Source organism: Bubalus kerabau, chromosome 3 (assembly GCF_029407905.1).
Source record: "Bubalus kerabau isolate K-KA32 ecotype Philippines breed swamp buffalo chromosome 3, PCC_UOA_SB_1v2, whole genome shotgun sequence".
NCBI classification, from domain to species: domain Eukaryota; kingdom Metazoa; phylum Chordata; class Mammalia; order Artiodactyla; family Bovidae; genus Bubalus; species Bubalus kerabau.
This window is the reverse complement of record NC_073626.1, coordinates 179,728,279-179,756,231: the sequence shown is the minus strand read 5'-3', so window position 1 is coordinate 179,756,231 and position 27,953 is coordinate 179,728,279. Positions and strand designations below refer to the sequence as shown.

At 39.4% G+C, this 27,953-nt stretch overlaps 1 protein-coding gene and 1 non-coding gene across 4 annotated transcripts in view; one reads left to right on the top strand and one right to left on the bottom strand.

Moving 5' to 3' along the window:
• The window catches only part of WASF2 (WASP family member 2), a 74,990-nt gene that overhangs the window by 23,565 nt on the left and 23,472 nt on the right, over window positions 1–27,953 (bottom strand). The window contains exon 2 of one of the 3 annotated variants that reach the window (XM_055573997.1): window positions 11,525–11,697. The exons of the other annotated variants lie outside the window; for them this stretch is intronic. The gene's annotated coding sequence lies outside the window, so the exon portion shown is untranslated. The remainder of the gene's footprint in view (window positions 1–11,524; window positions 11,698–27,953) is intronic. 3 annotated transcript variants of the gene reach the window in all.
• Window positions 6,467–6,573, top strand: LOC129648172 (U6 spliceosomal RNA). Its single transcript, XR_008712753.1, has one exon. It is a non-coding gene; the product is annotated as a U6 spliceosomal RNA (small nuclear RNA).

Genomic DNA, 27,953 nt, shown 5'->3' with positions numbered 1-27,953 from the left:
AGAAACCACTAAATTAAGGAAGTGACATGGTCAAATCTGCATTTTTAGACAAATCATTCTAACAGAAGTAGGAAGCTGTATTGGGACAGAAAACTGAAGGTAAGAAGACCAGTTGGGAAACTCTTCCCAGGATGAGAAGGAGACAATAGAATGGAGAGGCCCACCACAGCCAGCAAATAAGAACTGAGAAACCACAGACAGGTTGTGAGGGTGAGTCCAATCCTTTAGCTATCCTATCTGTAGCTTTCCCCTGATTGTTCTGTACAGAGTGATAAAATGTACGCTTCTTTATTAAACATATCATGAGAGCTCCCTGGTTGCCTAGTGGTTAGGATTTGGTGCTGTCACTGCTGTGGCCTGGTTGCAATCCCTGATCAGGAAACTGAGATCTTGCCATTTATAAAAAATTTTTAAAAATAAAAGTACTATGAAAAGAACTAAATGCTAGTGCCAGTAATGAAGGGACAGTGAAGAAAACCAAGAAAGTAGTCATTCTTAGCTAGAAAAAGAAGTTTTGGACACATGAAAAGTGGAATGTCCTGTCTTTATAGAATCAGTAAAAGTTCTTTTTCAGTTATACTTTACTTTGATTAGAAAAATTATACACTATAGTGATATTTGCTAATTTGGGGGTTTGAGAAGGTCTTACCTTCAGGGATGTTACATAGGAGAGGAATTAAATTAGAACCACTGAGAAGATAAAAGTTATAGGAATGTAGATTTCAATTAAGTTAGTTCCTTTTAATTAGAGCTGTCCTGTATTAGAATGGGTTCTCTTCAGAGGTGATAAGTTCCCCAGTATCATCCCCTGGATATCAGCTATTAGGCATGCTGGGGGAGAGATTCCTAGACTGTAAGAAAATGATATGGAGAGGTCAGACTGGATGATTTATACAATGCCCTCTAAATCAAAGCTGACATATTCTCACTCTGGGCTTCAGTTTCTTCATTTGCAAAATAAAAGGACTAAGCCAAGATCTTTAAGAATTTCTAAAATTCTTGGATTTGCTGGACTTTGGCCACCTGATGTGAAGAACTGACTCATTTGAAAAGATCTGACACTGGGAAAGATTGAGGCTGGAGGAGAAGGGGACAACAGAGGATGAGATGGTTGGATGGCATCACTGACTCAATAGACATGAGTTTGAGTAAACTTCGGGAGTTGGTGATGGACAGGGAGGCCTGGCGTGCTGCAGGCCATGGGGTCACAAAGAGTCGGACACAACTGACTGACTGAACTGCCATAACCTCTGCTTGGCCAACAGTCACTTGCATTTTGAACATAAGGCCAGGAGAGGTCTAGGTACTGTAAAGATAGATGGATCATGTCCATGAATCAAACTCTTCTATAGATCTAGAATGGTAAAAAGGACATTCCAGACAGTGCCCTGGGGTAAAGTTTATTACACTCTGGGAGCCTCCCAAGCCAATCTGGGGGTTGGCTACCCAAAAATGTAAAAATGTCTGGACCAGTGACAAACATCAGTCAGACTCAGCAGCAACCCCCATCTTCACCCCCAGCTATTTTCAGCTTAAGGGACTTGAGAATGAGTCAGAATAAATCAAAACCATCCCCTCCGAGCCATGGCTTGGAGTACACTGACCAGTTTGGACTGCCAGTACCATGATGGGATTCATGCTTTGAATTGGAAACTGGATGTGTTCTCTGAGGTCTCTTCACAACAGTAAGATTCGACAAGTTTGTGTATTTGAAGTTATCATGGGATATTTATATATCACATTTGGCCAGTCTTAAGGCAAAAGGAGACTCTGACATGTACCCTACACTCTGAACTCTCAACTCTGCTCCCGACAGCCTGCAGCAGGAGTGGGGTGAAGTAGGTGAGAGGGATGGATTTGGAAGTTGGAAGAAGGTAATAAAGGAAGACTGCATGTGAGGGGGAAGATGCACTCATCTGTACCCTACACTTTGAATTCCTATTAACAGCAGGACAAAAAACAGATGACTGCTCATTCTGGCAATGACATGTATTACTAGCTGTTTATTATAAATAAATAAGCAATGTTTCATTTAGAGCCATGGTCACTGATAACACCTGCAGATTTCTATGGTCACATCCCAAAGCAAGTATATCTGAGCTACAGCAATAACTATAACAACAGAAATGCTTCTCAAGGCAGTTCCTCTTTGAAACATACCCTCAAAATGCTGATCAGCAGTAGCATGGGATGAGAACATGTGGGGATATTGTATGTGTGGCAATTAGTACTTCTGCTTTTCACTTCAGCATTTCCCACTGTTCTATAGTTAACAGCACTTTGGATAGGGGCATATGAGAAGCGCCCTGCTTTGTACTAGTTTCCTCTTTCAGGAGATAAATTTCTTTATGATAAAGAATATGCATTCCACAGTGGTTCAAGAATCTCAACAGAAAAGTCAAACAATCACTTAATTTCAAAATAAAACACAACACTCAGGTTTACTGTAATCTAAGTTGGTCCATCAAAATATTTAAAGAAGTACAAATTTACTGTTGCATATAGCAGTTCCTCACTATCATGCAACAATTACAAGGAGAATTGTCTCTTTACAGACTTAGGCACCTACCCACTTCCTGTTGAAATACAGGGTGGGGCTGAAGCTACACATATAACCAGACTCTCTCCAAACACAAGAAATTACTGACAAACCAGTTTAGGTCACTAATGTTCAAAAAAGCTAGCAAGATAAATGGAACTCCACGAGTGGACAAAGAAAGTATCTGACTGGGAGAACCAAGAATAAAAGCTTACTTGTGATCTAAAACCAGGAGAAATTACCAATTTCATAAATGAATGACACCAGCTATGGACCTACCTTCAATAAATGTAAAGTTCCTTCTTGTCCTAATTTGGTTTTGGGAAAGGAGTCCAGGGGAACAGAACTTCTAAACTACAGTATCTTACTCCTTGAACATACTGCACATCTATCAAGGACCACTCACATCTGGCAATTTCATAACTTTCTATTATCTTTTAGGGGCAATACCACCTTTTTTCTTCTATTACTCTTCAGGCTCTATTCATAGCTTTGTTCTTAAAGCTAAAATCGGGGGCTAACTTCGACCTGCAAAACTGGTTTTTTCTAGTATCAACTATTCCATAGAAAACTGCCTTTTTTTGTTGGTTTTTGTTTTGGGGTTTGTTTGTTTTGTTTTGATTATTGCTGTATAGCTTTACAATGTTGTGTTAGCTTCTGCTGTACCGCAAAGTAAATCAGTTACACATATACATATATCCCCTCTTCCCTGGATTTCCTTAGGTCACCACAGAGCACTGAGTAGAATTCCCTGTGCTAACAGTTGGTTCTCATTAGTTTATCTATTTTATACATAGTAGTGTATATATGCCTATCCCAATCCATCCCCAATCCCACTTCCCCTTTGGTAGCCATATGTTTGTTCTCTGCATCTGTGCAATACCTGGAGAAAACCATAATTCAAGAAGACACAAGCACCCCCAATGTCCACTGCAGCACTATTTACAATAGCTAGCACATGGAAGCCACCTAAATGTCCATCAACAGAGGAATAGGGAAAGAAGATGCTGTAAATATATACAATGGACTATTATTACTCAGCCATAAAAAGGAATGAAATTGTGCCATTGGCAGAGATGTGGATGGACCTAGAGACCGACATACAGAGTGAAGTCAGAAAGAGAAAATCAAATATCATATATTAACACATACATGCAGAATCTAGAAAAATGGCAAATATGAACTTATTTGCAAAGGAGAAATAAAAAACTACTTTTCAAATGGCCAGAATTAAGCTCTTTTTTTAAGTAAGATCCATCTGGTTGTCCAAAAGAAAATACACTTAAAATTGTGCATTGGAAACCACTTAAAACTGTGAGTCGGGTTCTAGTTCTTAGTCTAACGATGACTAGCAATTGGAGAAAAACTTTCAATTCATCTTTCCAGTTCAGCTGTGAGCTGCACTAAAAAAAATGCTTGAGAGGTGCTATATGAAACTGAGATTTTGTTTACAAAATATTCCCAGCTCCAAAGAGATTTATTCACATAAAATATTTCCTGTATCTGCATCTTTGCCTAAGTTCCTAGTTATGAATCCATTTAAATTACACAGGGTCTGCATGGTTATCACTGATAACTCTAAAACAGACACAAAGTTCATTTTACTCTCCCAGTCTTAATTCCAATTTCTAGCAAAACTTAATTCATCAAAATGGAATGGTCTGAAATACTCCAAACTATCCATCTAAAAGGTCTTACTTTCGATCCAGCAATTACACTCCTGGATATTTACCCAAAGAAAACAAAAACACTAACTTGAAAAGATACCTGCACCTCTATGTTCACTGCAGCATTATTTACAATAGCCAAGACATGGAAGCAACCCAAGTGCCAATCAATAGATGACTAGATAAAGAAGACACGGTATATACACATACACATATACACACTGGAATATTACTCATCCATAAAAAAGGAATGAAAACCTTTGGGACTGATATATACACACTACTATATATCACATAGGAAACTAATAAGAACCTACTGTATAGCACAGGGAACTCTACTCAATACTTTGTAATAGTCTATACGGGAACAGAAATTAAAAAAGAGTAGATAAGGACCTCCCTGGTAGTCCAGTGGCTAAGACTCAGGCTCCCAATGCAGTAGGCACCCGATCAATCCCTGGTCAGGGACCTAGATCCCACGTGGTGCAACTAAGGGTTCGCATATCGCAACCACAAGATCTCGCATGTCGCAACTACAGATCAAACACACCATGTACCTCAACTAAGACCCAATGCAGCCAAATAAACAAACATTTTTAAAAATTAAAATAAAAAAATAGAGTGGATATATATATGTGTAACTGATTCACTGTGCTGTATAGCAGAAACTAAAACAACACTGTAAATCAACTACAATAAAATTACTCCCCCCCACCAAAAAGAATGAAATCTTGCCATCTGCAACAACATGGATGGACCTAGAGGGTATTATGCTAAGTGCAATGTCAGACAGAGAAAGACAAATACTGTATGATTTCACTTATATATGGAATCTAAAAAAGAAATGAACAAACATAACAGAAATGGGTTCCCTGGTGGCCTAGCGGTTAGGATCTGGTGCTTCCAGAGCTGCCGTGCATGTGTGTGCGTGTGTGCTCACTCAGTCACGTCTGTTTGCAATCCCACTGACTGGAGTCCGCCAGACTCCTCTGTCCATGGAATTTTCCAGGCAAGAACGCTGGAGGGGGTTGCCATTTCCTACTCCAGGGGATCTTCCCAACCCAGCAATAGAACTCAAGTCTTTAGAGTCTTCTGCACTGGCAGGTGGATTCTTCACCACTGGGCCACCTGGGAAAACTGGGATTCAACTGCTAGTTGAGGAACTGAGATCCCTTAAGCTGCAAACTGTATGGCAGCGCCATAAAAAAAAAAAAAAAAAAAACAAAACAGAAACAGAATTATGATACAGAGAACAAAACAGGTGGTTGCCAGAGGACAGGGGGAAAGAAAGAAACAGGTGAAGGAGATTAAGATGTATAAACTTCCAGTTTCAAAATAAACAAGTCAGGGATATGAAATGTACAGTATGGGAAATACAGTCAGTAACTATGATATGTATTTGTATTGTAACATATCTTAACCAGACTTATCCTGGTCATCAGTTTGAAATGTTTCAAAACACCAAATCATATACTGTATAATAGGAACTAACACAGAGTTGCAGGTCAATTATACTTCAAAAATAAACTCATAGAAGAAGAGATCAATTTTATAGCTATCAGAGGCAGAGGGAGGGGAATTGGATGAAGGCAGTCAAAAGGTATAACCTTCATTATAAGATAGATAAGTGATAGGGATATAATGTACAACATGATAAATATAATTAACACTGATGTATGTTATATACAAAAATTGTTAAGTGTAAATCCTAAGAGTTTTTAACAAACACACAAATTTTTTTTCTATTTCTTTAGTTCTGTTATCTATATGAAATGATGGATGTAAGTAAAATCATTACACTGCATACCTTAAACATATACAGTGCTGTATGTCAATTATATCTCAATAAAACTGGAAAAAATAAATGGGGGCTTACTTTTACTCTGACTGCATGCATGCTAAGTTGCTTCAGTCATGTTTGACTCTGTGACCCCATGGACTGTAGCCCACTAGGCTCCTCTGTCCACGGAATTCTCCAGGCAAGAACAATGGAGTGGGTTGCCATGCCCTTCTCCAGGGGATCTTTCCGACCCAGGGATTGAACCCACATCTCTCTGTATCCTGCATTGGCAGGCGGGTTCTTTACCACTGACACCACTATGAATAAGTGAGGAAACCTTATTCCTATCATTCGTGGGTACTCAAGTACCAGATTTCTTTCAGCTATCGTCATCAAATGAGCATTAAATTCACACAGGAGTTTAACATGAGAAACAACTCAACTGCTCTGGGACAAAAAAACCTCACAAAACAAAACCTCATGCTCGCTCCAGCAGCACATATACTAAAATTGGAATGATACAGAGAAGATTAGCATGGCCCCTGTGCAAGGATGACATGCAAATTCATGACGCGCTCCATATTTTTTAGGAATAAAACTACCATATGACCCAGCAACCCGACTCCTAAGCATATACCCTGAGGAAACCAAAAATGAAAGAGACACATGCATCCCATTGTTCACTGCAGCACTATTTACAATAGTTAGAACATAGAAGCAACCTGGATGCCCATCTACAGATGAACGGATAAAGAAGTTGTGGCACATATACACAATGGAATGTTACTCAGCCATAAAAAGGAATGTATCTGAGTCAGTTCTGACGAGGTGGATGAACCTAGAACCTATTATACAAAGTGAAGTCAGTCAGAAAGAGTCAGGAAGAGAAAGATAAATGTCATATTCTAACACATATATACGGAATCTAGAAGAATGGTACTGAAGAACTTATTTACATGGCAGCAATGAAGAAACAGATAATAGACTTATGGACATGGGGAGAGGGGAGGAGAGGGTGAGGTGTATGAAAAGAGTAACATGGAAACTTACATTGCCATATGTAAAATAGATAGCCAGTGGGAATTTGCTGTATGGCTCAGGGATCTCAAACAGGGACTCTGTATCAACCTAGAGGGGTGGAATGGGGAGGGAGATGGGGGGAGGTTCAAAAGGGAGGGGATATATGTATACCTATGGCTGATATGGACTTCCTTGGTGGCTCAGATGGTAACGCGTCTACCTACAATGCAGGAGATCCGGGTTCGACCCCTGGGCTGGGAAGATCCCCTGGAGATCCAGTATTCTTGCATGGAAAATCCCATGGATGGAGGGGCCTGGTAGACTACAATCCATGGGGTCACAAAGACTCGGACATGACTGAGCAACTTCACTTTCACTTTCTTTCATGGCTGACTCATGTTGAGGTTTGACAGAAAACAACAAAATTCTGTAAAGCAATTATCCTTCAACAAAAAAATAGATTAAAAAAACCCAAAACCTCAACAAATCACTGCACAAGATTATTAGAAATGTGTCAATAACTCACACAAGCCCTAATAAAAGTATTCTTTTTTTTTAAAAGTTTTCTTTATTTACAGACAATGACAGAAATGAGTGAGCTCCGGTTGGTGGTGGCCAAAAAACTGAGATGAGGATAGATACAAAAGGCATTCCTCTCCAAGTACCTGGGCTTGAAAACCTGGGAGGAAGCCTAACCTGGACATGTGCTACATATGGGAACACAAAGTTGTTTTTTATCGGAGAATGTCTAGTTCCCAGTTTACTATCTCACCCAGGGATAGAGAAAATGGAGCTAGGCTGTAACCCTTCTTTCCTGGTTCTCTACTGCACTTCGTTAAGCTCCCTACAGATGAGACATTGGAGCACCCACTGGTGGATGAGATACTGAAGCAAGTTTGAAAATGAGGAAGGAGATAATCAGGATGGAACCATACATTAGGCACTGAGTAGGTCTCATTTCATCCTACTGGCTCTCTAGCCATGCATTTAATCTCTATGATGCTTCTCTTCATATTTCAAGCATCCCTCTGTAGTAACTACTCCCTCTCTGGGATGAAAAGGCCAAAAAAGAAGCCAGTTCTATACAAATGAGAAAGGCCAGGGGGAAAAAAGGTTACATAGTAACAACAAAAAAGGAAATGCAGCAAAATGTTTTGCTGACAGCTCAAGGTGATACACACACACACTGTGGTCACCGAGTAGCCAGAGCAGTAGTCCTGGATGTGACTGCTAATACACCAACTTAAGCGAGGAGAGAGACCTAGCAATCTCAACTGCATCTGTACACCGGGGAGTGGAATTATGAAGCAAACTGCCATGAAATTTCATATCAACTATTCTGTTCTGCCAGCTGTAACAAGAATTCATTGCTGAAAAAGTGTCACACACTCATCTGTCACTAATGGCCAAGCTGCCAGCAACTAAGAGCAGCAAAGGGCAGCTGTACATCTTCCTCTCACAAGGTCTATCCACCACTCAAAACATGGGATTTATAAGGAAAAGTCCCTGAACAGCAGGAAAAGTAAGTGTCCATTTCTTTTCTTTCTATCCTCAGTTTACAAGGTTACCAAAGCCCTCAAAAGACCTAATAAGCAGTGATGTAGAGCAGCACGAGTATGGACATTAGAGAAGGAGGTATGGATTTCACCCCACTACTGACAAACTTCAGTTCTGGGACCTTGGCAAGCAGTACTCGCCCTGTCTGTTTCCTAACCTGTTAAAATCAGTAAAATGATCCTTAGTTTAAGGTTGTTGTGCAGAAAAATGAAATAGTGCACGTATCAAATATTTAACATAGTACCTGGCACAGAATAATTACAATAATAGTAGCAATGACTGTAGTATTAATAGTAGTCCCTGCAGCAGCAGTAGTAACAGAAATTCTAATTCTACATCTATCTAGCGCTTAGTTCTGGCATACAGTTAAATATGTGGTTCTCTTAACCAGTAAACAACTCTTTAAGTTTTGGGTTGCATTAATTGCTAACTAATTATAGCACCCTTATCAATCAATGAATATTTATCAAGTAGACACTGCTGCTGCTGCTACTAAGTCGCTTCAGTCGTGTCCGACTCTGTGCGACCCCAGAGACGGCAGCCCTCCAGGCTCCCCCGTCCCTGGGATTCTCCAGGCAAGAACACTGGAGTGGGTTGCCATTTCCTTCTCCAATGCATGAAAGTGAAAAGTGAAAGTGAAGTCGCTCAGTCGTGTCCGACTCTTAGCGACCCCATGGACTGCAGCCTACCAGGCTCCTCCGTCCATGGGATTTTCCAGGCAAGAGTACTGGAGTGGGGTGCCATAGACACTAGATGATACAAATATAAAATTCTTCCCATGACCAAGAGCTTATAATTTGAGGAGACAGATAAAACACAGGTAAGTAACAACATAGTAAACAGAAGTTATCAAATGAATGATGTAGTCAATTATGACAAAAGAAAGGATGAAAAGATCACTTTCAACTGAGCAGAATTCCTGGAATAAAGACTGGAACTGGGCAGGATTTGGATTTAAAGAATAAAGAAGGGAAGTTTTCTAGGTCAGGGTAATATAAGTAGCAGACTTGAATTCTACTGTAAGTATTTATGGAAAAGTCACAACTCTAATGGGTTTTTACGGTATTTCATGAAATTTAAGATGCATGATTATTCCAGAGATGTTAAATATGGGGAAAATATACATCTCAGAATTAATGAAACATAATACTTCTTTTTCTATAATATGAGAGGGTGAACAAGATGATCTTTAAAAGTTCTTTCCAATTCTAAAATGATATGAAAAAAAAAGAAAAAAGAAAATGATATGATTTGGTAACTTAGACTTACAAGATAATATTCAAATTTTACCAAATCATCAACAGCATGAGAAGAAAGATAATAAAAAATGAGAGACTGAAACCAAATTCCACTATTTATTTGCAAGGCTAAAATGTTTACCTCCTAATTAATATGTTCATATCTTCTTTTATATGTGCTAAGTCGCTTCAGTCGTGTCCAACTCTTCGCAACCCAATGGACTGTAGCCTGCCAGGCTCCTCTGTCCATGGAATTCTCCAGGCAAGAATACTAGAGTGGGGTGCCATTTCCTTCTCCAGGGGATCGTCCCCACCTATGTATCAAACCGGCGTCTCAAGTCTCCTGCACGGGCAGGGCGGGTTTACCACAAGTGCTACCTGGGAAGCCCTTTCCTCTGTATATTTGAACATAATTATAACAGCTGTTTTAATATCTTTGGTAATTCTATCACCTCTATCATTTTTGAGTGTTTCTACGAACTGATTTTTCCCCTAATTATAGGCCACATTTTCCTGGTAACTTTTGACCAGACGTTGGACGTTGTGATTTTATGATGTTGAGTACCTAACATTGTTGTCTTGGTTTCAAAAGTGTGAGGCTTTGTTCTGGTTGGCAGTTAAGTGACTTCTGGTTCAATTTGGTACACCTGAGGTTTCTTTTTAAGCTTTGTTAGGGTGGATCTTGAGCAGCTTTTACTCTCTTGGCTCTTTAGCCCCCATACAGACGTGGCCCTTCAGTGATCTCTACTGTATACTCTCTACTGGATCTCTGCTGGAGAGTGAGCAACATGGGCTCTCTACTCAGGCTGATAGGAGTTAGTAAACCTCCCTGCACTGGGAATCAGTTAGCTCATAAGTTCCTGGTCACTCTTTTCCAACCTCCTGTAATCTGACCCCAGGCAAAGAAGATTTCTAGAACAGTATTCTTCCTTTTTTCCAGAACTGCACCCCACAGCTTCCAGTTGCCTGACTCCCTTGAACTATTAACGCAATTTGTCTCAGTTCAGTAAGACGAATCTGCTCTGCTTGGGATTCCCCACCGCCCTGCCCCGCCTTGCTCCATGATTAGAATCTAGACAGAAAATCGGGGTAATCACGGGGCTCACGTCCTTATTTCCCTTCTCCCAGCGATGAAAGCCACAAGCTTCCTATGTAAGTCAGGATTGATTTCCCCTCTGGTTTTGTAAGGTCCCCAATCATAAAGAGGTATTAACTTCAATTTATCTTCAATAAGTATATGCCATAGAAAACTTTTAAAAGGAAGAACAGGTATCCCAAAATCAAATAAGAAAACACTGCAAAAAGGTAGGATATCACCACTATACGCCTATAACATATTTGAATAACATTTTTCTGAATAATCATAATTAATAATGGCAGGAAATTTTCCCTTTTTCTTTTTTTAAAGTTGGTACTCATATAGGTATTTATCACATTAAAAAAAAAAAAAATCAATACAGCTTGATGAATCCAGAGGCAAGTTCAGTCAAGAGACAAGGATTCCCTGAGCCACTAGTTATATATGACTTTGGGCTGGTTAATCTCTCCAAGCCTCATCTGTAAAATAGGGAAAATAAAACCTATCTCATAGGATGGTTTTCAGGATAAAAGGAGGTAACATACGTAAGCCTTCTAGAGGGGTATCTAGCACCTAGTAGGTACTCAACAACTGATAGCTCTCATTATTGCTAATTCAAAGGAGCACTGAGTTTGTTGGACTTACCTCCTAGTGGTAATACAATAATTTAAAGAGCGCAGGTCAAATTAAACAGCACTGGGCATTACACACCGAGTTCTCCTAATTGGTTCTCTTTTCTTTGGTCTCAGAAGAAACCAAGCAGTAGGTAGGCCTCTTAACTTCTGCCAACGGGTTCTCTGGGAGTCTGAAGACAGGAGCTGAGAACGAAATGGATGGCCTCAAAATTCCACCAAATGCAAAACTTATTTTTGAAGTGGAATTAGTGGATACTGACTAAAATAATAAAGACATCAACAATAAAACATGGCCGTGAAGAAACTTACGTATCTAATTAGAGCTGGTTACTATTGTTAAGTGAAGAGTCAGCTGGAAAATTCAAGTTAGAACTTGTTTACTTGATCCCTCAACTTTTAAGAAATGCAATCCATTATAAATCTTTGAATTTTAAAATATTTTACTACAGCTGTGTAAAATATCACTTGAAGAGAACTGATTTGCCTTTTACCTCTTGTAGTAAACTAAAAGGTTCAATAAAAATGTATCCAATGTCAGAAAAAGAAAGAAATGGATGGCCTCTGCTTACGTTATACCAATTTTAAGGATTAAACAAAGGGTATCAGTCTATCAGTCTTTCAAATCATAGTCAAGAGTCAATTCAATATTTTCACTTTATGTATTTTGAAAGCAGTCTCAAAGGTACTACTATCTGGATTGTGCCATTTCTTAAAAAAAAAAAAAAAAATTCCTTCATCGTAAAGGCCCAAGGCAGACATCACCATTTCTAAGAAGCCCTCCTCAACTCTTCTGGTCTGAAGCCATTTCTCCCTCTCCAAAGGTGCCAAAAAAGTATGCTGAACCTTTTACGGCAGTCACTACATTCTATATTGTAGCACAGCTTTTTGGAGTGTACAATTCTTTGAATACAGGAACTGAAAAACAAAAGATCTTTAAACTTAACAGAAACAGTAGTAACAGCAGCAGCTATTGGAATCTGCTGTAGTAAAGGTGGGATTTTTAAAAACTTCTTTGCATCCTATAGTGTCTGCCCAAAATGTGTCAAGTATTTATTCACATTTTCTTTAACAAATCTAATCTTCAAAACACTACTAAAAGGTAACTGGGAGCATTCTGATTTTACAGCTAAGAGAACTAAAACACCAAGAGCAGTTCTGTAACTTTCTCACAGTCACAGCTTTTAAACCCAGGTCCACCTGCATCCATGACACTATGCTGACTTCACAAAACACCCTAGCCAAGACTGTGCCCATATTTCTCATTTTCATACACAAGTGCCATCAAACCCCAGACTAGTTTCTTCCCCCTCAAAAAAAAAAAAAAAAAAAAAAAGGATAATATGCTAACATAAGAAAGCCTTCCTGACATATTTACCCTGGAACTGCAATGGTGTTAATGAGAATAACACACTGCTTTCTCCCTCTCTACACCCAGTTTTAGCCAGCTGCTCAGGGGCTTCACATCTTTCACTTTAAATAACAGAAACACTGGCTCATTTAAAGCGCCAGCCTCAGATACCATGTTCAGATGCTACTGCTTTTCAAACAAACGCCTGTTTTCAAAGAGCTAGGCATTTGGGGTTCTGTCACTTCTGATGGGTTACTTTTATTTATAGGGTCTCTGAAAATCACTTTAAGTTTCATTCTCTGGGCACTGTTGAAATCATCAAATCTTGTCATTAAGGACTTTTTAAAAGTGCCTAATCTGTCATCTTCTTTTACAATGAACCAAAACACATTCCCACGGGTAATTCCTAAAGTGTATACAGTAGTCCCCTTTCTCCAAGAGTCATACATTCCAAGCCCCCCAAGGATGCCTGAAAGTACCAAACCCTATATATAAACAAAATACTTTTTTCTTTCCTTGTTAAGTCAAGAACTTTCACCTTTTCACTTAAAGGAAGTACTTTTTGGCCTCTCTTTGCCTACTCTTGCACTTGAGGGTCATTAATAGGTAAAATAAGGATTATGTGAACACAAGCACTGCAACACCTGACAAGTGATCTAATAACCGAGATGGTGGCTAAGTGACCAACAGGCAGGTAACACACACAGTGTGGCTACGCTGGACAGAGACGATTCACGTTCAGGGCAAGACAGCGTAGGACGGCGTGAGACTTTGTTATGCTACTCAGAAAGGTGAGCAATTTAAAATTTATGAATTGCTTATTTCTGGAATTTTTCATTTAATAATTTTGGACTACTGAAATTAGTTATTATTTAATAATTTTGGTAACTGAAACCGAGGAAACTGAAACTTCAGATAATGGGTGATGACTGTATGTATGTTTTAAAATAATACTCTTCTGAGCCTTTTTCTAAAAAGCACAATTGTTCTTCCTTTTTAGCCCAAGTAAAGATAATTATATATCAGAAGTGAGTCCCCCCCCAATCTCTTTCTGCATATGGGGAATGCTGAAAAGATAAGTCTTTTTTAATTATTAAATGTAAATAGCTCATTAAATATAACCCAATCACTTTAATTGTAAAAAGGAAGTAATTACAATATGTACATGTATTCTTGCCTAGTAGATTTAATATCTTAAATTAATCTTTTCAGCATTAATATTTTAAATTAACCTTTGATATCACAAAAATTCAAGAGACTGATGTCTACTTTAAATATATACATATAAAGCTGTACCTTATGGATCTTTGTTGTGCTTTCACCCACAAACAATTTTTGTGGGAACAGCCCTATCCCCATAAAGAAGGGTAATTAAATAACACCTGCCCTAACTGAACTGGTATTTCTTGTCTGCTGTAATTCATGTTAAAGGGTCTGTTTTAAATTCTAATGCTTTTGTGGGACAAAAAGCCAAGAGATGAATTCTGTGGCATTCCAATAATCACAACAGCTTTACTTAGCAAGACAATTTCAAGCCAAAATTAGGAGCATGTCTCTGGTATAGTAGCCTAAATTTTCCACTACCTCATTTCTATTCTGTTACTATCAATTACAGTTCCCTGAGACTACCCTCGAGCATTCTTCTCTTGCTAGCCCCTTCTGGTCTAGCCCCTCAAGTTTGCTGTTACAACATTTTCCCTTAGCAGCCATTTGGCTCTTTGATTTTTACTCTTTCTTGGTGACCAAGAGTAAGTAAATTGCATAGCTAAATCTATGAACTGCTTTGAAAATGGGCTCTGCCACGGTCTGTGCACAGAAGAACTTCTATTAAAACGGAGAGTAAAGGCCTATACAGATAAGAAATTACGAAGACTGAGTTTTGTTTTTCTACCCCCCACCAAAATCTATCAATGAGTGTTGTTTTAAAATATGAGCATGTGTTTAGAAAAATTAAAACTGTGTTTACATTAACATGGAACTTTTCCAAACTTTAGAAATATCAAGAACTGAATGAATATATATGTTGTAGCAGTAACAACTGCAGCCATGTTTGTACAGCACTTCCCCTCCAAAGGAGAAAAGTTCTATTTAAAGTACAAAGAGGAACTTCTCTGGCAGTCCACTGGTTAAGAATTTGTGCTTGCACTGCAGGGGGCACAGGTTCAATCCCTGGTCAAGGAACTAAGATCCTACGAGTCACTCAGTGTGGCCACACACACAAAAGAAACTGCAAAGAAGCATCATGAGTTTTCAGCAACTCTCCAGGATTTCACTGAAATAAATTTCACGGCTCAGACTCCAGTATTAATGAGCCAAAGGTGCATCTGTGTCTCACTGTTATGACTTCTCAAAACAAATAATGAAATAGATAAGCCTGCTGCTGCTGCTGCTGCTGCTGCTAAGTCGCCTCAGTCGTGTCCAACTCTGTGCGACCCCAGAGACGGCAGCCCACCCGTCCCTGTGATTCTCCAGGCAAGAACATTGGAGTGGGTTGCCATTTCCTTCTCCAATGCATTAAAGTGAAGTCGCGCAGTCATGTCCGACTCTTAGCGACCCCATGGACTGCAGCCTACCAGGCTCCTCCGTCCATGGGATTTTCCAGGCAGGAGTACTGGAGTGGGGTGCCATTGCCTTCTCCAATAGATAAGCCTAACTATGACTAACTCCTTTCGCCATTCAGACTGTAGCCATACTGGAGCGGTTCCTGACCACATAATACATAAGGCTGGCTTCTGCTGTCATCCTGGCTAACCTGGAAGGCTATTTTATGGTCCAAAAGGATAGTGACAAGGGAGTCACTGTGAGTTCCTCATTTCAAACACTGTAATGAATTCTGAACAGTTACCAAAGGTTAGCAGAAGGAATGGAGTCTGATATCTGATGATGATCACAGGACTCCAGAAGGACAGTGCCATTAAAAGACAACAAGAAGTAATTTCACAAGTAAAAGGTGTACTGGCAGCTAAAACTGAGCCCCTTTCAAGATTTAAATGATTCAAGTCTCATCTTAGTAACACTGGTATTTTTGTACAAAATATATCTTATTAGGCCAGCCCTTGAAAGTTAAAAGGTGTCTTTAAATGCCTGCTGACCTAAAATTGCCATGTTCCATGTTTAAAGGGATTGATTTTCTGGAAAAGGACAATAAGATGCCAAATTCTGTTCAATGGAGATCAGAATACTATTTGGTGAACCTATTCTGCACCTGTGGAAGCAAAAGAATAAGACTGGCTCACACACCCCAGAGGGAAGGTAGTATTTATGTGGGCTCTCCCTATGACCTCTTTGGCAGCAATGTAAGAAAGCCCTTTTTTGAGGCTAAGGGGCGGGTCCAGGACTTTGAACTACCCATTCAAGCAGGGTTACCATTCCCCTCCTCCGTAATTAAGTTCCCTTTCCCACTCTCCATGCATGCATGAATTGTAGTGACATTGACACGGGGGTCTGACATTAGTCTTTGAAGGTCATTTAAATCCTCCTCCTTCCAAGCTGCCTTAAAAGCAATGCATCATCCTCTCCACAATGCCTGAGTATGGGGTTTGACTAGATGGTTCTCAATGTGGAGTGAACCTAAAGCATAAAAGGAAAGGGGGCTCCAAATTCATATGATACCTCCAAGGGGTATCATAAAAAGAACAAACCAAAGAAATAAAACATTAGCTGCTCAAGAGACAACACCAAGAGAAACACTAAATATCTAACACTACATGAATGAAAACATGTCTACTGATTAATTTAGGAAGGTAGAAAAGGTCATTCACAATATGGCCCCTTTCTTTGGCTCCAGTCTCATCTTCTGTCATATCTTCATATTTACATACCCTTCCCTGAAGTCCCACAGACCTTCTCATGGTTTCCCATCTCATCACGTTCTCTCTTGCCTCCATACTTTTGTTCAAGTCTAACCACCTACCACAACCCCCAACTTCTTGGTTCAGTTCAGTCGCTCAGTTGTGTCCGACTCTGCGACCCAGTGGACTGCAGCAAGCACGCCAGGCCTCCCTGTCCATCGCCAACTCCTGGAGTTCACCCAAACCCATGTCCATTGAGCCGGTGATGCCATCCAACCATCTCACCCTCTGTCGGCCCCTTCTCCTCCTGCTTCTAGGGTCTTCTCCCCAACATCTAGGGTTTTCCAAAACTGAGCTCAGGTATTTCGCTGGTGGTCCAGTGGCTAAGACCCTGCAATCCCTGCAGGGGACCAGGGTTCAATCCCTGATCAGAGAACTAGACCCTGCGTATCACAACTAAGACCCAGGGTAGCCAAATAAATTAATTAAATTAAAAAAACAAACAAACAAAAAAACCACACCCACTGAGCTAAAGTGAAACATTTTTTGACATGCCTTGACCCCAAAGGAGCTTGATGCCCCTCCCTCACACCCTCTTCAAAATTCCATAATACTCTGTGCATGCCCATCCTATCCCACTGCTTAAAAATGACTGATTTTCTTACCTGCTCTCCCACTAGACTAAATTGAGGTTAGTGATCAGTCATCTCTAATTCTAATGCCTACCACCATGCGAGACACAGAATGTTCAATAAAAATTTATCAAATGAATAAAGCTACAGTAAGTGGCTACTATGCTTTAGCCCTCAAAAAGGTGAGGTGGGGAGAGTGTCTCTGGACCTCCAGTCTTACAGCACTGCTTCCTGAGGGAAGAGAACCCAATCTGAACGGTCCAAGTTTAACCTCTATTTTAGATTAAGAGTCCTGGTAGCACACCAGATCACAAGACAGAATCTCCATACACTTTCCAAGCCCTAGAAAATATCAATGGTCTAATCTGGTACAGAGTGAGACATTAAAAATTAAAACCCAGGGCAAAAATTAACTAAAAAACAAAAGGCTACCCTGACCAATATGATCAATCTGCCACCTCCTTTTTATTCACTCACCTCAAAGTTCTTACTTCTTAAAGTAGAGAGAGATGAATGATAAGAGTCATCAGCCAAAGAAGATAAATTTCCAAAAAGGCTAGGGAAGGTCAGAATAGGGTAAGTCATGAAAATCAGCACATGTCCACAGCTTGAAAGAAATCCAGGCTGTTATTAAAATCCCCGGGCACTTAGCCTAAAACGTTAATAAGCCTCTGAAACTTTCCTTTCCCTCCCAATCAGCTTCTGGCTCCCCTTCCCTCGATATTTCTTCCCCATCATCTACTCACCCAGCAGCCTGCCCCTTGTCTTTCTTTTCCTTCCTACCTTCACAAACACTGATAGAGATGAGCAGAATGTGGCAAACAAATGACAACTAACTACATGTGGGGCATCAGTATAAAGGACATCCAATTACTCATTTGTTTGTTCTTCCTTCACTCATTCAACGGACCTTACATACCAGACAGTGTGCACACAGTGGGGAAATAATTCAACACTGCCCTGTCCTCATGAAGCTTGACCGCTCCTGAAGGAGACAAATTAAAAAGGGGGACAATAATATAAAGTGATGAATGTGACCACAAATGTTAAAATTCAAGGGTTATGGAGGCATCCAGCTCACACTGGGGGTGAAGGGGTCATAAGAAAGAGTGTCTTAAAAGATGAAAAGGGTTAGTTAAGAGAAGTTTCAGGGGAAGGAAGCAATGTGTGCAGAGGCAAACAGTGTTCCAGGAACAGCAAACAGCTTAGTGTGGCTGAAGTGCAGGAGGTCACGAGTGATGAGGCTAATCAGACAGACAGAGGCCCAGGTACAGAGAGCCTTGTGTGCATACTATAGCACTTGGGAGTGTGTTGATGGCTACTTCGAACTACTTAAGATTGAGGCCAGGGAGTGACATGATCGGATTTGCATTTAGAAAGCTCTCTCTGGCAGCAGAGAGAATGTATTACATGAAGGGGAGAAAGACTGAGGCAGTAATCCAAGTGGAAGCACTTCTAATTGATCGATAGAATCTACATAATGGGAAAGTTGCAACGTAAGATGACAGAAATTGCTCTATATTGAGTTTGAGACCAAGTTGTCACTGATAAGCTTTCTCTTTTGAACAATTAAATTACCTAATCTCTCTCAGTTTTTACATTCTGAAAAATGCATTTGTGTGTTCTAGGGGGAACACTAGACTATCACCTATCATCAACCTTTTCTTAATGCTTTAAAATTTATAGTATAAAATTTTTAATATATGTATAGTGAGATAGCAAGTATCAGTGTAAAGTGTACCTACCACCTAGTTTAAGAAGAATATTACCATTAGTTTTAAAGTCCCCTGCATGTCTCTCCCCAAACCCACCTTCTTCTCTTTTCACCATGAGATAACACTATCCCAAATAGTGATAACTTTATCACATCTGTATCTCTAAACATTTTTAGTTTCACATGTTTCTTCACATGAATCTTATCATAATATATATTCGTCTGCAACTTTTCACTCTACAATTTGTTGAGATTCATTTATGTTGCTACAGTTGCAATTTAATCATTTCCATGGTTACACGGTGCTCTACTGTATGGCCACACTGAGATTTATTTATACAATCTGGAGTTGATGGATACTGGGATTTTTTCCCAGTTTGGATTTTTTGTTTATTTTGCTAATGCCAATAGTGTTGCTACGGACATTTTTGTACACATCTCCCACTGCACACGTGCAAGAGGTCTTCAGGGTAGATACCCAGGAGAAAAACTGCTGCGTACAGGTATGCACATCTTCAATCATGAGATAATGCCAAATTGTTTTGCAAAATAGTTGTACCCATTTACACCACTATTTGCTGGGTTCTGGTTGCTTCATACCTTTGCTGACATTTTTTGCCAAACTTTAATTTTTGCCAATCTGATAGACACAAAACAGTACATCACTGTAGTTCTAACATGCATTTTCCTGATTGCTCATAAGGCTGAGCATCCTCAATGCTTTTTGTAGAAAGGAGCTACTTTTTATTTTCAGAAACCTTCTCTGAAAGCCTTGAATGGCTGGAAGTCCTTCAGAAAGCTGCCTCCCAATAACTAACAAGATGAAAACTGGTCTTTCTTAGCGCTAAGCTAAAACTGTATGACCAAATCTCAGCCATACTGACATCTGACACACAGGCAAATTTAAGATTTTTCATCTGACAACTGATGGTACGTTAGAGGATTTAGAAGGACTATGCTGCTGCTGCTGCTGCTAAGTCGCTTCAGTCGTATCCGACTTTGTGCAACCCCATAGACGGCAGCCCACCAGCTCCCCCATCCCTGGGATTCTCCAGGGAAGAACACTGGAGTGGGTTGCCATTTCCTTCTCCAATGCATGAAAGTGAAAGTGAAGTCGCTGAGTCTTGTCCGACTCTTAGCAACCCCACGGACTGCGGCCCACCAGGCTCCTCAGTCCATGGGATTTTCCAGGCAAGAGTGCTGGAGTGGGGTGCCATTGCCTTCTCTGAGAAGGACTATACTGAGACAGAAAAATCAGAGGGGCAAATATTGCAATATTTAAGGCCTCTGACTATCTGATATCAACATACTTCTTCAGCTTCCTTTCTGGTCACACCTTTACAATGCTCTACACTTCTCCTGCCTGTGATTTCATAAAAGACATTTCCTGCTTCCTGGAATACCTACCTTTTTTAAGTTTGTTTTTTTTTTTCCCTCCCCCTACTTGTTGAAATTTTATTAATCCTTCCCTGCCCAGTTCAAATGCAATTGCTTCCGTGAAGCCATCCTCACCCTGTTCCCCAGAAATAATTAATCAAGCTCTCCACTGCTTCAATAGCACTCTATAATTCTTCTGTTAGAGTACCCACCCCATATTACAGTTGCAACAGGGATCAACTAGGAGCTTTCTAAGGGAAAGTACTATCTCTTAAATCCTCAGGGGCTGAGTAGCACTCTGTCAACCATCAATTCTTCATAAAACACTGGGTAAGCAGACAGAAAGATAAACAGAATCTGCTAAGAAAAATTCTCTAAGGAATTTCCTGGTGGTCCAGTGGTTAGGACTGTGCGCTTTCACTGTCTGGAGCCCAGATTCAATCTCCCTGGTCAGGGAACTAAAATTCTGAAAGCTGCACAGTGCGGCCAAAAAGAATATAGTTCTTGAAAAGAAAAAATCTCTCAACAATGAAAAGGTTCTTTCTTATTCTTGCTGATTATGGAGGAAAAAAAAAAATCAGAAAAAAGGCAAGGTAGGACAAAAGCACTGGGAACTAGTAAGAATTAACTGTGACAATTCAGACTCCTTAATGGAGCGCCGTGTCAGGTAGGCCAGGCAGTGAACATGTAAACTGTACAGTCACCTTTTTAATGGGGGACAAAAGCAGCGAAAAGTGAGATTTATAACTCAATCTAAAACCTCAGGTTGTATCTTTAAATTCATCTGGAAATTATTTGGGCCTGGTATTTTCTGCAGGAGAAGTTGTTTTCATTATAAATTCAATTCATTAAATAGTTAAAGGTTTTCAATTTTTTCTTAAGTCATCTTGATAAGCTTTCTTTTGGTCTATTTTATCTAAATTTTAAAATAAAATGACATAGTACTCTTTTTAACTTGATTAGCAAAAATGATTACTATAAAGAAAAAATATCTAGAAGACTGGACAGAATAAGGGCAGAGATAAGGATCCGAAACAAAGATTTGAGATTTCACAATACTGCAACGTGTTCATGTGTCTCTGCATTCCTAGAACACAGACTTCTTTTGGACAGGGATCATGTCTACCAGTCTTTTGTACATAATGTGTTCTAAAAAGTATTTCCTGATTTCCTACATCAAATAAAAAATACAAAATTGATAGTTCAAGTCAACAGGTATTTTCTTATTTTAAGAGTTGATTTTGATTAATATATGGTTGACCTGAGTAATATTTGTAGTTGTCTTTAAAATAAAAACCTTTTTTTCAATCAAGTAAAAACTGGTTTCAAAGGTTACTCTCACTCATTAACTTAGATCTTAAAAAAAAAAAAATCCATTTAAATACGGGAATTCATTGAATTTAAAGGGGGAAAAACCCAGCAGGAACTGATTTGAGCTATAAAATACAGCTTTGAATGAAAAAATACACATTACTTTAAAAAAATAAAAATGCAGTTATTATTAAGACTATTGTTACTATAAAATCACACTTCATGACTTAAGAAAAGTCAGTTTACTGGTTTAAAAAAAAGCATGGTAGTCATTCGTTTTATTCACTTCTTCCTCAAACCTTAGAACACAGTAACTAACTGGAAGGAAAACTATCTGATTTAAATTTCAGGGTCCCTACCCTGTCCCACCCTCTCCTGCTCCAGCAGATGTGTACTTGGTTAAATGCATTTTGTATGAGAAAGGAGAAGCAAAGAGATGGTTTGAACTTTAAAAATCCAGAGCAGATTATATTAGAATAATTTTGAAAGCTTGTTTAGAGACTCATGAAATAATACTAGTCTTCTATTAGTGAAGGTCAACCTTTTTAATTGGACATAGTCCAGGACACTACCTGGGCAACAAATCAGTGAGACAGTACAGACACCTCTGATTCTAAACTGGTATAATCCTTTTTTAACAAGCATTATCACAGCCTCCAGTATTATACAATAAGATTTCCCAAATATCTATGAGAAGTTGACAGTGGTAATACTTCTCTACCTATCTCATAATACCAATGTATTTTACCAGCTCTTCTCCTTATAGAAATCACATTAACAGAGATGTTTAGAGAAATTCCCTGGCTGTCCAGTGGTTAGCACTCCACGCTCTCTGCCCAAGGCCCAGGTTCCAACCCTGGTTGAGGAACAAAGGTCTCACAAGCTGCTCAGCACAAGGCCAAAAAAAAAAAGAGATGTTTGAGGATTTATGGTTTTAAATGTCAGTAGTTTTAAAAACTAGACAAGTGTTAAACAAAAATTTTTGTTGATATTTTTCAGGCTTGGTGAAAATGGAATTTGACAAAGATTATTTTCCAAGTGGTGTGGAAGGAAGCAGAGAATTAGCAAAATCGAGAAGAGAAAAAATGAGAACACATCAGGTGAAAGCCTGAGGTTTGTTGGCAGGAGAAAAAAGTATGGTATTCTGTAAACAAGAATCCATGGTAAACAAAATTTAATTAAAGTGAAGCAATTATCATGTCTTGTCACATTTGTTAAAACTAAACTCTGCCAACAGGTATCCTGTTTTAGGGTGTCCATCAACTTGATTTCCATCAGTTGTCCCAGAGAAATTATTAATAGTGTTCCCTCTTACTCTTAAAAGTGAACTGGTTTAAAAAATACCAAATCACCATGTTGTACACCTGAAACTAACATAATATTGTAAATCAACTATCAGTCAGTTCAGTTCAGTCGCTAAGTCGTGTCCGACTCTTTGCGACCCCATGAATCGCAGCACACCAGGCCTCCCTGTCCATCACCAACTCCCAGGGTTCACTCAAACTCACATCCATCGAGTTGGTGATGCCATCCAGCCATCTCATCCTCTGTCGTCCCCTTCTCCTCCTGCCCCCAATCCCTCCCAGCATCAGAGTCTTTTCCAATGAGTCAACTCTTCGCATGAAGTGGCCAAAGTACTGGAGTTTCAGCTTCAGCATCATTCCCTCCAAAGAAATCCCAGGGCTGATCTCCTTCAGAATGGACTGGTTGGATCTCCTTGCAGTCCAAGGGACTCTCAAGCGTCCTCTCCAACACCACAGTTCAAAAGCATCAATTCTTTGGCATTCAGCCTTCTTCACAGTCCAACTCTCACATCCATACATGACCACTGGAAAAACCATAGCCTTGACTAGACGGACCTTTGTTGGCAAAGTAATGTCTCTGCTTTTGAATATGCTATCTAGGTTGGTCATAACTTTCCTTCCAAGGAGTAAGCGTCTTTGAATTTCATGGCTGCAGTCACCATCTGTAGTGATTTTGGAGCCCAGAAAAATAAAGTCTGACACTGTTTCCACTGTTTCCTCATCTATTTCCCATGAAGGGATGGGACCAGATGCCATGATCTTAGTTTTCTGAATGTTGAGCTTTAAGCCAACTTTTGCACTCTCCTCTTTCACTTTCATCAAGAGGCTTAAAGGGTGGTGTCATCCGCATATCTGAGGTTATTGATATTTCTCCCGGCAATCTTGATTCCAGCTTGTGCTTCTTCCATCCCAGCGTTTCTCATGATGTACTCTGCATAGAAGTTAAATTAGCAGGGTGACAACATACAGCCTTGACGTACTCCTTTTCCTATTTGGAACCAGGCTGTTCTTCCATGTCCAGTTCTAACTGTTGCTTCCTGACCTGCATACAGGTTTCTCAAGAGGCAGGTCAGGTGGTCTGGTATTCCCATCTCTTTCAGAATTTTCCACAGTCTATTGTGATCCACACAGTCAAAGGCTTTGGAATAGTCAATAAAGCAGAAATAGATGTTTTTCTGGAACTCTCTTGCTTTTTCGGTGATCCAGAGGATGTTGGCAATTTGATCTCTGGTTCCTCTGCCTTTTCTAAAACCAGCTTGAACATCTGGAAGTTCACGGTTCACGTATTGCTGAAGCCTGGCTTGGAGAATTTTGAGCATTACTTTACTAGCGTGTGAGACATAACGTGTAAATCAACTATACTTCACATAAAAAAGTTTTAAGCGAATCGGTTTACACAATCAATTATATGATCACCCTGCCCTTTAAGAACCAGGAGGTAGAGCTGCCTCAATGTTCAGGATCAAATCATAGTCCCAACTATTTAAAATCCAGTACGTATTTCCCTCATTTATCTCGCACCATGACCACAACAGCAACAGCAGAGGAACTAAGAACATGGACTCTAGAAGCAAATGGCCCGAGTTCAAATCTTAACCCTGCTACATAAACTCTAGCTATGTGACCTCAAGAAATTTTGCTGTTTTTTTATTTTGAAATAATTTCAAACTTGGAGAAAAATTGCAAGAATAGTACAAAGGACTCCTTTATGCCCGTCACCAAGGTTCACCAATTATGAACATTTTGCCATATTTACTTTTTTTATCTTCACCACACACACAATTTCATTACTAATTTTTAAACTATGTTGATAACAGGTTGTAGATAGACATGGTGCCTCTACGTCTAAATACTTCAGAAAGTCAACTCCTAAGAACATACTACAGTCCAATTATCACATTAGAAAATTTAACAATAACAATACAGTATTATTATGCAACATAAAGTCCATATCTAAATTTTACCAATTGTCCCAATAATGCTCTTTATGGAATTTTTTTCCTCAATCCAGGATTCTAATCCAGAATTGTGGCCAGGTTTCTTAATTTTTCCCTCATGGGATTACTGGGAGAAATAAAGGAGTAAACATACAGAATTTAGAACAGTTTTTGGCATTTAATACAGGTATTAGCTGCTTTTAGGGAGAGACAGACTCCATATAGGGCTTCCATGGTGGCTCAGATGGTAAAGAATCTGCCTGCAGTGCAGTGCAAGAGACCGGAGTTCGATCCCTGGGTGGGGAAGATCCCCTGCAAGAGGGCATGGCAACCCACTCCAGTATTCTTGCCTGGAGAATCCTATGGACAGAGGGGCAGGGCAGTGGGCCACAGTCCATGAGGTAACACACAGACTCCATACAAAGCACAATAATTGTTGGATAATGAAAATAACTCTTTAGACACTCTAGTTCTATTGTGGTGTTTTGGTTTTTTTTTTTGGCAGGGGGAGGCATGCTGTTCAGCATGTGTGATCTTAGTTCCCCAACCAGGGAACGAATTCCTACTCTCTTCATTGGGAGCAGGGAATCTTAACCACTGGACCACCAAGGAAGTCCCTAGACACTATACTTCTTAAAGTCATTTTAATGAAAACCCTCTGTAAAATATGTTGTGCATATCCATTATTTCTTAAACAGAATACACAAAATATAATTCAACCTTTTCCTTAGTAACTCAGGGTCTTCACATAAGCAGGAGTACTGTGCTATAAAACCATGATGCTGTCAAAGGTTCTTGAGGTGTGAAGTGCTATATGCCTCTGTAGTGAAATGGCAATAAAGTTCTGGACAGACATCTTGAATCTCCTCCCTCTGCTGTCATGCTTTTGATCATTTGTATGTATCAGCGCATTCACTCTATATTATTCTAATAATGCTTATAGTCAAACAAGGCTTTTAGTTTAAAAGGCACTTTCATGTCATCTCTCATTAATTCAATATCTACTATGTCATTTGATTAATTAGCTGATTTGAATTTCACAAGAAGTCTGTGAGGTAAAAAGAACATGTATTACTACTTCCAATTTTAATTACCTCATTATAGATGAATAAATTAAGGCTCAGAGAGGTCAACACACTTACTCTGGGCCACAGAGCCAACAGGCAACACTGACAGCCTTCGCACACCTAGATCCTCTGCCCCTCAATACAAACACAGCTACCTCAGAGTGAGGCCCTAGGATGATAGACTTTTTAGGTAGGTGAACAAGCTTTTGGAAAGCTCTTTGACTTTCAAAAGTACTTTCAGCTTCCTTTCAAATGCAAGGAGTTGCATTCTGCTCTGCTGAAAATGCCAGATGTCTGACTTTCAGGTGCTCTTCCTCTGTATTTTCTCAAATATTTTTTCTAAAATTCTCTGAACTTGATGGCAACACTTTATTAACATAGACTCCATACCCATTTGAAACTTGAGATAAACTCAGATCTAAGCTAAAGTTAACCTCTGCACTCTAATAAAGAAAAGCCTGGCTAAGAAAATGGTGTAAATAAGATCGCAGGGAGAAATGTTTAACGAGCTGTTTTTAAGCATTTCAGGAGTCTAATTTACATACAATTAAAGCTAAATTGCATATCATTCTCAGCTATTCATTAAACCAGGTACAGGGACCTCTACCTAACAAAATAACCTGGTAACACTATTAGCCTAGTTTCAGTTATGGCTCAAAGTAACAGCTGCACCTAAAGAAAAACAAAACACAACACTCTCACTAGGATTTACCCCAATTAGCCCAAATTAATGAGGTTTGATTGTACCTCCAACAATGACCCACAAAACCTATCTTCCCCTGATGGCCTAGAGTAGAAGCTCAAATGCAGTTAAAACACCTGCCACAGAAGCTAAGTAGAGAAAGAAGACAAAATGGCAATGGCAGAGTTAAGAGCCAGAAGCCTCAGGTTCCAGGTCAGCTTACGCTGCTAAATCTGTGTGACCTTGGTTAAATCACTCTACTTCTAGAGCTTTCAGTTTCCTAAGCAATAAATGTGGTCTTTAAATACCATATCTCACTGAAAGCATCCAGAGCTCTTTGACTAAAGGGCAGGAATTGTTCAAGACGAGTCTGGAACATCTTATAACTAGAAAGCAAGGAACAGTATCAAAGACTACTTCAGTTATGTCAAAAGGAATCAGGAGCCAACCTGAGGAGGCTCCCACTAGTTCAAGATGGAACAAACTGAACATCAGTAAAAATAACTACAATAGACTAAAACATATCAAATATGTTAAAACTCATGATGATACTTTTTTTTAAAAACCCAAACAACTCATTCATTCCCTTTGGAGTGTATCAGGGAACCAACTTATTTTCAAACTTGCAAATAAGGGAATAAAGGTAAAGAATCGAGTATTTATCCTGCCTTTCCTGTACAAATCAAAAACTTCAGAGAAACCAAAGAGTTCATTAGGGAAGTTTTTCTTTTTTGAAGTATTCCAGCTCATAAATGAAGAAAGAATAATAGGGAAAAAAAAAAAAAGAATGAAAGAACAGGAATGAATATCACCATTTTTCAAACATCTAGGTAATCATCATCCATGACCACTTACAACACAAAAAGAGACATCTGGACATTACAGGCCTTCTGACAGAAGAACACAACCACACTTAGGAAGCATTATATCGTCAAAGCAGGGAGCTGATTTAGTTCAGGCCATCAGAGTTGTGCTGACCAGTAAACAGCCACTACACACATGAAGCTACTGAGCACTTGAAATGTGGCTGGCTCACATGAACTGCTACGTGCTGTGAGTGTAAAATACACTCCAACCACAAAGGTTTAGTATGTAAAATATCTCAATAATTTTTATATTTATTACATGGTGAAACCATAGTAACTTACAATAAAACGAATTTCACCTGTTTCTTCTTACCTCTTAAATGCACCTACTAGAAAATTTAAATTTCACTTCAGACTTGAATATTTCTCTTAGATAATGCTGCTCTAGATCTAACAACCAGTTTACAAGG